General features: G+C 41.2%; 1 pseudogene; it reads right to left on the bottom strand.

Annotated features, from left to right (window-relative positions):
• The window catches only part of LOC127413174 (solute carrier family 4 member 11-like), a 30034-nt pseudogene extending 29426 nt beyond the window's left edge, over positions 1-608 (bottom strand).
• Between the last annotated feature and the right edge of the window lie 11778 nt (positions 609-12386).

Here is a 12386-nt window from a genome sequence, read left to right as displayed (position 1 = left end):
AATGTATATGTAGGCACAATTTATATTTGTCAACCAAACTAATTTCAAGCATTTGAGCAAAAACCTGTAAAAAGTTTTGAAGAGAAACATAAATGCAGTCAAGCGTGTCCAGTCTTTTGACTGGTAGAATGTATATTTGCAACTGTACGTTTTACTATGCACATATTGGCAAAGCCATTTTAAATTGCCCCATAAATCAACAGGTACAGTTATGCTTGCACCAAAGGAACCAGCATGATTTGTATTTACAGTATGTCCCAGGCTCTTAGAGGATCTCTCTTGCATTATGGTTTGATTGCAAAACAAGAGAAAAGACATAAATGAATGATTGAGATGATTATAAGCTAAAGGTTTTCCATCCCCAGTAAGATACGAGAGAATATGACATGAGCACACATACTGTATTCCAAGCATTTAAACAAATCTTTAAGGCTCCAGAGTTGACAGAATCCCTAAACACAGCTGAACTTACCGAATGGCACAAAATGATGCACTACTTTGCTGTCCATTGTCATCTTGTTCCTCTGAAGTATTTCCTGCCCAGATCAACTCATTATGGATTCAAATGAAAGTCAACTGTTTGTTTCACAACTCTACCTTCTTAACCTCCACACCACATCAAGCACTTGAGCCTGAATACAAACTTCACTCTACATGAAAGAGGGGCGGGTAGCTCTGCCTCTAGGTCCCTGTGCCTATTACTAAAGAGACCCAAAGAGATATTATTTCTCATTTATTCCATTACCGCAAACAGAAAATACTTCACTACATTGATAAATGCAAGATTGATGTTCATATTATAAAACCATAGAAAAAGGCAAGAGTTTAAAGAGTATAATGAATTAGTCTTATGAAATGTATCTTTGTCCACAAGGAGACATCACATTTGCAGTGTTTATCATACAACACAATAAACCAGACAGGTCCAGACAAATGAGGAAATTTACAAATCGACTGAAGGATATTTAAAACTTTTGACTAATAACCAAATGCATTGTACCTATTTCTTTCCACTGAGAAGAGGTACATTTCTGAGCTGATATGAATGTGAATTAATGCAAAATAAGTGGTGGCAAAGTGGAGTGATAATTAAAATTTGCAGTTGAGCTCATGCAACCAGTCCATTGAGAAATTAACCCGGCATCAAATCAGTAATAACTCTAATCTGCTCAATTTGGTAAATTTACACAAAGCACCTCTTGAATAACAAGAACATCAACTTAAAAAGTGCAGAGAGAGAATTGCAGATTTACAATTTTGTAAAGGTTTAGAGCAGGGGGTTTCAACCTTTTAAGACCTGCACCCACCTCCATTTGTCTAACATGTGCTCTTTCACACTTTTTTGCTGCAGTATATAAAACACTAACAGTGCTTCATTTATTGTAAATGAGTTAGTGTTTTAAACAAATCTTTAAGTGAACAAATCATTCAATCATTATTTTGGTTGCGAATGTGAAAGGTTGTTTTTTTAACAACTCAGTTAAATCAATAATTCATGACTCACTCTATACATTACACACAACTGTATAACTACTGGTGTAAAGCTGTAATTTGCTGAATGAATGGTTACCAAACACATCAGTGAATGATCTCTTTTGTGAGCGGATTAAAAACACTTGAGTCAGTATGAATCAGTACAATTGAGCAACATAGTCTGACAAAAACGATGATAACAGACTACCAAAGGGGACTTTTGTTTTGACTGGCCTGTTGTCATAAGATTTTTCATATTATATTTTGAGTCAAGGACAGAAAGTTCACTAGCATACTGAATAAGAGCATACTGAATTAAGATCTTAATTTCACAAACATATCACCAATTTGCTCAATGCTGCAGTGCCTATTGTAAATTATTCTACCTTTTCCTAACCAAATAAATAAATAATTGCTTAGGCAAAATCAAATGTTCTCTCCTCCCCTGGGTGTCATGGAATTCCTTTAGAATAATGTAATCATTCAAGGCATACCTGCTAATTATTTCTGTAGAATTTAGATGCCTTGTAAACCTTTACTTCTCATCTAAACTTACATCAAAGTGGTGTTCTCACAAAATAACTCATTTTTTCGAGTGAGTCCTAAGCAGACAGAATGCTGCTAAAACTATGCCAGAAAAAAAATAAAAAAATAAAAATAAAATAAAATACACGCCTTGTGGTAGTAAAAGTTCTTGGTGGGCATATTAATTATGGGACAAGCCTTTGGTATGCAGCGAGCACTCCTCCTGAACCATCACATTGAGTTATCCCTCTGGCTGCTGCCAGGGGGCAACAAAAAGCACAGGCAGAAAAATCATTGTGGACAGGATTCATTTTCACGAAAGACAACTGAGCCTCACACAATTCCTCACAACATTTCAAAATAGATGTAAAGATTTACTAAGTCCCATGATTAAAATAACAGGGTTGCAAGAATGTAGGCTCAACACTGAGTATGTTCAAATGCACATTTTCAGCCCATAACCTACATCACTCAGCAATATGCTGTAGCACTTACAATATTTTGATTATAGGGAAGACCAAGGCTAGTTGTCACACTTTTTACTTTGGCATGTTGTCACTAAGTTGTCTTGGAACTTGCAATTAAACCCCCTATTATAGACTTTGCAGAAAACTATAAACATTATGAAACAAAGCAATTAATAAAACGGTACAATTTTAAAAGCTAACATACAAAAATATGAAACCTTTGATTTGGCCAACAAATATTGTAATTGAAAGTTGCATACATTTATACAATTTAAAACACATGACAAGGTGCCACAGCAAAAACGTGATAACGTGCACTGACCTGATATTTATTAAAAAAATACTAAGAACATAGTTCAACCTTTCAGTTAAAATGTTCCTTCATTATATAGTTGACCTTTGTCTGAATGTATACCCAGTGTGGTTTTATTGTGTTCATTGTTTACCCAACAGCTGAAGCTGTTTGAAGGATATAACTGTCAAAAAAATATTCTAAAAAGGGCGATGAACTAGGTGTTTGAAATCAACATAATAAAATACTTCTCAAAAAACACATACTCTTGACTTATTGTTACTAAGATATATGGCAGCCCTTGTAACAACTTCCCTGTGTGACAACCAGGCCCGGCCAATTCTATGTATTTACAAAAAACACAACTCATACAGTATGTAATTACAGGCTTGTATTTCTGCTTCTGTGGACAAAGTCGCCCAATTGTTTTGTGTATTTAGTGAATGTCAGCAGTGCCTTCTACTGTTGGTACAGCATTCCATCATGTCTCTAACGTATAAACCACATTTTAAGACATTTAGTTATAATCTAAAAGCATGCCTGTCTCTCCAGGTTTGTGTGGGTAAAAATACTAATCTCAGATGCTATGGGAAAAAGACAGCTCGAGGACTGATAACTATAGATAGCTATTGCAGAAAAAAGTGAATGTCGTTTTAGGTAAGTTCTTGTGTTTTGCTTCTGGAGAGGAACAAATAGGGAACATATAAATTGGCTACAGTGGGACACTCCTCCTCATCAGACATGAAGGAGAATTATGTTTTGGATGTCATCCATGCTTAGGTCACACTTATACAAACACCTTGGTTAAATATTAAGAAAATGCTTGCAAATGGCTTAACAATGGCTCTTTAGAATATCCTGATGTCTAACATAAATAAATAAATCAATAAATCAAATAGAGAGCACAAGCACAAGCACAAAAAAAAAAAAAAAAAAAAAAAAAAAAAAAATTATTACTATTATTTTTTTAATTTTAAGATTTTTATTTAGCTTGAAATTAAGTTATGGTCCCATCCGTAATTATCATCAGAGCCAAATGACAATTAAGATTAATCAAATCCAGAAATAGGTGAATAAGTGGAAAGTAAGTTTTTATTTCAGTCTTGAAAAAAAAAAAAAAAAAAAAAAAAAAATATATATATATATATATATATATATATATATATATATATATAGATAGATAGATAGATAAAGTTAAATTCATAAGCTTTGCAGTCAACCATTAAAACTGAGTAGTAGAGACTTGTACAGCAAATCACTGAACTCAACCAGTTATTCTCCAGAACAATGAGGAAATTTGCAAACCATACCAATCATGATACACAGACTTTTTACAATACCGTAAATATACATAAATTATATATCAATATATCCTGTTTTTGCAGGAAATGCTAAATAATACACCATATTTTAACATCAAAGTGCAATAAAAAATAAATAAAAAAAATTTGTTTGCAAAATTCTTTTCACTTTTTTCTTTGTTGTGCCTTAGACTAGGCATTTTCACTCTTAGAAAACTATAGATATAGGACAGTGTTACACATAAAACATTATTTATTCCAGTGGGAGAGGAAATTGCGAAAACTACGATAACAACTCTAATCTCCAACTTCTGCAGTGTAAAGCCTTAACAAACAAACAAAAAAATCCTCATCCACAAGATACACAAGTTTGCACTACAGCAGTTATCTGCCTCAAGCTTTAAAAGTTTGGAGCTTTCTCCTACCTTCTGCAAAATGGTTCACAATGACTTCTGTCATCTTATCTCAAATCTCCGTCTTCTTTTTTAAATGCATCAGTCAGTTAGTCATGCATGGACTGAGGTGTGAGGGGCAGTGAACTGTCTTATACTGTAGCTGGGCAGAGTAAACCAAATAAAAATGGTTGGCTGCCAGATTCTAGTTAAATTAACAGAGGTGAAGAAATAGTATAGGATGAGAACAGTGCTGCATTTCTATTATGTAATCTAATCAATGTTAATGATATAAACATGTACAACACACATAAAGACATAAAGATAAACAACTGAGACCTTTAAATATGCAGTCATCAGAATATGCAATTGGGAAAAAAGATTTTATTCTAATAAATATATAAATAACCTAATTTTGTTGAAAAGACAGAAAAATTGATTTACATACTGTAACAGTGGCTCCAAAAAATATTTGGACACTTAAGCAACACTGAAAAACTAATCAATTTTATTGCGTTAGAAAACAAGATGGCATATGCAATCAAATATAATCCTAGACCCTTAAGTCAGAACTAATTTCACTTTTCTGAAATGGCATTTTTGAAATGAATTTTAACCAACTGCTCCCAAGGCCATTTTTAGTGGATGTCGTAGTACCACTCAAGTTCACACAGGTGTAACCACAGGTGTAGTTCATCACATTAACTATGGGCATGTTCCTACCTTTGACAAGCAGAAAGTGTCCAAAAATTTTTTTGTCAAATATATATGTACGTATGTATGTATGTACGTGTGTGTGTGTGTGTGTGTGTGTGTGTGTGTGTGTGTGTGTGTGTGTACCTTAAACATTTCTAAAACATTTCACAGCATTCTCATGCTGGTGGCCCCTTTGGCCCACAAAGGCCAGTAACTGAAGTCATGTACTGTAATCCATCAGCTGCTTTTAAGTATTTTTAGAACTGTCATCCCATACTGCCAGTTCTACACATCTAGCCCACACTGCAGTATATATACGTATAACATCCTAGCACCTCAGCAGATGAAAGAGAGAAGAGGAGATGAATGGGAGACACATAAAGCCATTTCACAACACAGATTGAAAGACACTGGGCACAAGGACCCATATTTTACTTTGGACATCAAGTAGTGACCTAATCTAGCACCAAATTTCATAATCATACAAACGTAAACAATATATAAAATCCTGAAATGTATTAATATTGTCATAAAATGCACAGGACAAACAAAATGCTAAAATGTTTACATGACATATGCTGAACAGTAAATTAACAATTTTATAAATGCATAAACAAGAGCAGAAGTGTGGTTTACCTGCGAACCAGCTGTATATTTATTGTAGTTTGTGCCATATTTTCACTTACCTTGTTTTGTTTATGGTTTTTGGGGATGAGGACATGTCATGTTCATCGGTTCATTTATTTTGCTATAATAACTATGCACATTATATGACTAGTTATGGGGCCAGTCCATAAATGTTAAAATACACACTGTTTCGGGGCCTGGGTAGCTCAGCAAGTAAAGCTGCTGACTACCACCCCTGGAGTTGCAAGTTCGAATCCAGGGCGTGCTGAGTGACTCCAGTCAGGCTACATAAGCAACCAATTGGCCCAGTTGCTAGGGTGAGTAGAGTCATGGTAGCTATAATGTGGTTCTTGGTGAGGCACATGGTGAGTTGTGCATGGATATCTCCACACGTGCTAAATCAATGTCTTCTGAAGTGATCCAGTTGGTTTTGGGTGAGAACAGACCCAAATATAACTCCTTTTTCACTGTACATCTTGCCATTGCAGTATCTAGGCATGATCATGATTTCAAGCTCAATTACACTTCCTAGTGCTTGACGCATGTGCAGAGTGCTACATGACATTATAGGTAATGTAACTGAGCTTGAAATCACAATAGCCAAAGAGACTGCTGCCAAGATGTACAGTGAAAAAGGAGTTATATTTTGTTCTGTTCTCACCCTAAACCAACTGGATCACTTCAAAAGACATTGATTAAACCAATGGAGTCTTATGGATTACTGTTATGCTGACTTTATCTCCATTTTGGAGCTTCAAAGGCCTGATCACCATTCACTTGCATTGTATGGACCTACAGAGCTGAAATATTCTTCTAGAAATCTTCGTTTGTGTTCAGCAGAAGAAAGAAAGTCATACACATCTGGGATAGCATGAGGGTGAGTAAATGATGAGTGTATTTTTACATGCACTTTAAATGTCTGATTTCAGTCAGTATAAAGAAATAATTAGTCTTTTTAAAATGTAAATGCGTTAGTCTGACCGAAATCATACCAGTCCGGTTTTTAGAAACAGAGGTGCCGCACAAAGTGTATTTAACCCGGAAAATTGGAAATTGGATTTTTTCTCTTGAACAAACAAAAATTTGTTTGAGCAAAACAAATGAATAAAGAATGTCACATCAAAACCACAGCCACGATTAATTTTAACCAATCATCGACTAGCTGAGTTCTCTTAAATCAAGAATTACAGGATGTACACAAACAGGGGAAGTATCACTAAACTAACATCTTTACAGAACAAAAACGTCTGTGCATTCTGACACATTTTTTTAGGCAAACTAAATAAAGCCTGTTCACCCATTAAGTTTAAATTAGCCTTATGTGTTTATTGGAAGTGCCATTAACTGATGCATTACAAAATTAGATTTTGGGTGTCTGAATTGTTAGTTGGAGAGCTTGAAAAGTTCATGAAAGGCCCTTAACCAAATGTGTTTTAAGATCAAGATCAAGCTTTAAGATCAAGGAATTGTTTAGTTTTGAAGCTTTACAGACTGTTCAAACTAGGCCCAAAACTGCTTTTAAGTGTGGTTGCTGTTAATAGATAATGGTTTTGTCTTTAATTTGCAGAGTACGGTGTGACAGGATATCTAGGCCTCTCTGAGAAAATTTGCTCTCCTGAGCAGGTCATTATGACTGGACGATGTGTGTGTTGTGGCTACTCTAGCATCTGCTTACAAATTTGCAGGTAATTCCAACAATATACATATACACTGATGAGCCAAATCATATGACCACTCACAGGTAAAGCAAATAATGCTGATCATCTCCTAACAAGGCCACATGTCAAGGTCTGGGTAGATTAGATGGTAAGCGAACAATCAGTTCTAGTAGTCAACGTGTTGAATGCAGGAGAAAAGACCTGAGTGACTTTGACAAGGGCCGAATTGTTATGGCCAGATGACTGGGTCAGATCAAGCAAGGCTTGTGAGGTGCCCCTCGGTCAGCAGTGGTGAGTACCTACCGACAGTGATCCAAGGAGGGACAAACCACAAACCGGCGACAGGGTGTTGGGCACCCAAGGCTCATCGGTGCACAAGGGCAATGAAGGCTGTCCCGTCTGGTCCGAACCGAAAGAAGGTCTACAGGAAATTTTATTGATGGTTATGGGAGGAATGTGTCATAACACACAGTGCATCACACAATGTTGCGTATGGGGCTGCGTAGTCGCAGACTGGTCAGAGTGCCCATGATGACCCCTGTCCACCGTCGAAAGCACCTATACATTGGGCATGCGAGCATTAGAACTGGACCTTGGAGCAGTGGAAGAAGGTTGCCTGGTCTGATGAGTCCCGTTTTCTTATACATCACATGGAGGGCCATGTACGTGTACGCCATTTACCTGGGGAAGTGATGGCACAAGGATGCACTGTGGGAAGACAACAAGCTGGTGAAGGGAGTGTGATGCTCTGGGCAATGTTCTGTGGGGAAACCCTGGGTCTGGCCATTAATGTGAACATCAATTTGACACGTGCCACCTACCTAAACATCGTTGCAGACAAGGTACACCCCTTCATGAATAATGGCAATGGTATTCCCTGATGGCAGTGGCCTCTTTCGGCAGGACAATGCGCCCTGCCACACTGCACACATTGTTCGGGAATGGTTTGAGGAACATGAGAAAGAGTTCAAGGTGTTGCCCTGGCCTCCAAATTCCCCAGATCTCAATCTGATTGAGCATCTGTGGGATGTGCTGGACCAACAAGTCCAATCCACGGTGGCTCCACCTCAAAACTTACAGGATCTGCTGCTAATGTCTTGGTGACAGATACCACAGGACACCTTCAGGTGCCTTGTTAGGTCGGCGCTGTTATGGCGGCACGCGGAGGACCATCAGCATATTAGACAGGTGGTCATAATGATTTGGTTCATCGTATATCTATACCTATATCTAATATATATATATATATATATATATATATATATATATATATATATATACATACACACACACACACACACACACACACACACACATACTGAATATAAACACAGTTCCCTATCTGTCACTCAATAAACGTTGTGTCGATGTAGTGACACTAGGGGTCACTCTTGGGAGCCCGAGACACCTCTGGTCTTTGATAAAAGGCCAATGAAAATTGGCGAGTGGTATTTGCATGCCACTCCCCCGGACATATGGGTATAAAAGGAGCTGGTATGCAACCACTCATTCAGATCTTCTCTTCGGAGCCAAACGGTCATGCTCATTGAGCTGAATACTACTGTTCATTCACCTCTGCTGGATCTGACGGTGCATTTCAGCGGTTTCTCCCTCCTCTGCACTGGTGCACTGCAGAGAACGCCCCTGGGCGCTTCGGTAGAAAAACTAGAGAGTATATTTTCTGAAAGAGCTTTTTCCCTCTAAAAGAGTATATATTTCTCTAAAAGAGCGCACACACGGAACGTCTTTTTGAAGACGCATCTTTTTAAAGATGCCTTTCCGATTGTGTGTTATTCCTGGTTGCGGTCGTTATCTCTCAACTTCGGATGGTCATGATCGCTGTCTTTCGTGTCTGGGCACGACTAACACGGAGGCAGCGTTTGTGAATGTTTCATGTTTTCTCTGCGAGAACATGACCATGGCAACGTTGCGGTCAACGTAGTTGAGCACTGGGGGCGATTTGGGGACCCCAATGGGATCGTCTCCGCCGGGTATCCCCCCGCGGACCTCCCATTCCCCAGCACGCTCGTCTGCCCCAATCGGGCTTCCGGATGAGTTTGCCGGCTCGTCTCATGGTGAGCCTGGCTTCTTGTTCGGAGCCCGCGAAGATGATGAGCTCTCGAGTGCAGCATTGGAGAGCGGGCTTGTCCAGTCGGACGCAGAGCCCTCAGCTGGGCTTCCCCCTTTGGGGACGATTGCCCAGTCACAGGCCGATGCCGAAATGACGGACATGCTTTCCCGGGCGGCCGCGAGCATTGGGTTAGAGTGGAACCCTCTGCTCTCCCCTGAACCCTCGCGGTTTGATGATTGGTTTCTGGGCTCGTGGCGCCGCTCAAAGCATCCACGCCCTGCTCCAGTGGCATTCTTCCCGGAAGTGCATGAGGAGCTGACGAAGTCGTGGGATGCACCTTTTACTGCCCGGCCCCGATTCCGCAGTTCCCCTGCTCTCACTACCCTCGATGGTGGGGCAGCCAGGGGCTATACGGCGATTCCCCCGGTGGATAAGGCGCTCGCGGTGCACCTATGCCCGCAGAGCGCCGCCACCTGGCGTGGACGCCCTAAGCTCCCGTCCAAGCCCTGTAGGCTCACAAAGTCCCTGATGGCAAAAGCCTGCAGTGCTGCTGGACAAGTCGCCTCTGTCCTACACGCCATGGCTCTCCTGCAGGTCCACCAAGCCAAGGCGCTGAAAGAACTGCATGAGGGTAGTTCCGCCCCAGATTTGATGCAGGAACTGCACTCGGCGACCGACCTCACTCTCCGAGCGACGAAGGTCACGGCGCGGTCTCTCGGGTGGACGATGGCCACACTAGTGGTCAAGGTGCGCCATCTTTGGCTCAACCTGGTCGAGATGGGCGAGGCAACGTTACTTGCTGCCCCCATTTCCCAGGCGGGCCTATTCGGCGACACCATCGAGGACTTTGCCCAGCAGTTCTCGGCGGTGAAGCAGCAGACAGAGGCAATCCGGCACATTCTGCCACTGCACGGCTCAAGATCCTGCACCCCATCTGCTCGTCGCCAAGGGCGTCCCCCTGCGGAGACTGCACCACCACAGCCCGCCCCTTCGGCCCGGCCCCGGCGTGGAGCCCACCACAGGAAGCCGATGCCACCCATCTCACAGCTGGCGCCGAAGAACCCACGAAGGTCCTCAAAGCGCCCCTGAGACGGGCGACCCAGGGACGAGGGAACCCACTCACGTGGAGCTGGTAAGAAGACCACTCCATCCCCCGTTGGAGGGCTGGGTGGAAAATGTTTTGTTGCCTTTTTGTTTGATTTCGTCGCATGCCCAAGTGGCTGCGGTACCCAACAGTTCAGTAAAAGAGCGGCTTCCTTCCTCCCTGGGTCACATACCCGGTGTGTACGGTCGTCACCACGACTACCATCCACGGGCTTTTTCTTGCAGGATTGGTGCTCCAGCGGTGGCCTTTCCATCCCTGAGCGCCCAGCTGTGGCACACAGCCGCCCCCGATGTGGCAGTCTCTACGGGTTACGAGGACAGGCCTCTTCCTCCCCCATCCCAGGCTGTTCCGGGGGTGGTCACAAGGAGCCAGGTAAGTGCTTCGATGTCCCTAGACTCAGCACGGCCACGACATGGTGTGGCACCTAGCGCTCTGCCCCGGCGTGAGGCCCCACCTGCCGGTACGTCCGATGACGTTGTCCCCTTGGTCCCCCTCGCGCGGAACTTGGACGCGTGGCTCGCGCTTTCCAATCCGTCGCAATGGCTGATCCGGACTGTCCAACTCGGCTACATGATTCAGTTCACCAGGCGCCCGCCCAGGTTCAGTGGTATTCACTTCACCTTGGTCAAGGGCGAAAACGCTGTCACCCAGCGCGTGGTGATCGCTACCCTCCTACGGAAGGATGCGATAGAACCTGTCCCTCCAGCCGAGATGAAGAAAGGGTTTTACAGCCCCTACTTCATCGTACCGAAAAAAGGCAGTGGGTTGCGGCCAATCTTGGACCTGCGAGTACTGAACCGGGCTTTACACAGACTCCCGTTCAAGATGCTGATGCAAAAACGCTTTCTGGCGAGCGTCCGGCATCAAGATTGGTTCGCAGCGGTAGACCTGAAGGATGCGTACTTCCACGTCTCGATCCTTCCTCGACACAGATACCAGTCCATACCAATACCAATTTTGATTTATTTTGGATTTTTATAGTCACAACATAATTCCCAGTTCCATTTATATTATTCCATAGTTTTGATGACTTTACTATTATTCTAAAATGTGAAGAAAAAAATATAATAAAGAATGAGTCAGTGTTTCAAAACTTTTGACCGGTAGTGTACATAAAGTAAAACAGTGATGCAAGTGTCATAAAATGCAACTCAGGTCTCTTTTATACTGTATAACACAAAATGCATTGACCATGAATTTTCAACATTACAAATCTTTAGTTCACTGACTTCAGTGCGAAAATACAATTGACCTTGGCTTTACCTTATGGTAAATGTTCCTTTTTTGGTTTCACAGATATGAAGAATTCTACTTCCTAACCAACCATGAGAACTTCAACTCTCACTTCCCTGATGAGGAGGAGTGGCAGCTTTTGGAGAGCCCTGTTCAGTTGGATGAGTTTGAGAAGAGAGTGCTGAAAACGTCTGACTTCTACAGATTAAATTTAACCATAATCTACCCATAACACTTCCTGATAGTTACAGGTAAACCTAGTTCTGTATTTCACATCTCATTTGTTTTAAAATAACAGAAAATGGGGTGAATCTCACAAAGAACGTGTCATATTTCACCCAAAATCAAAAGAAAAGAAAAATAACACAAGAAATTATATTTTCATAAATAAAATAGCCAATTTTTTAGGACCATTAAGGTTTTTGCATTTGACATTATTTTTATGCCTATTCCCCCACCCAATTTTCATGAGAAAATTACCCAGACATGCTCATAACAGGCTTTGTGAAATTCACCCCCAATAAGATAAGAATCAGACAAAAAAGA

Source organism: Myxocyprinus asiaticus, chromosome 22 (assembly GCF_019703515.2).
Source record: "Myxocyprinus asiaticus isolate MX2 ecotype Aquarium Trade chromosome 22, UBuf_Myxa_2, whole genome shotgun sequence".
NCBI lineage: Eukaryota > Metazoa > Chordata > Actinopteri > Cypriniformes > Catostomidae > Myxocyprinus > Myxocyprinus asiaticus.
Note: the sequence above shows the minus strand (reverse complement) of the source record. Positions and strands in the feature narration are given on the sequence as shown.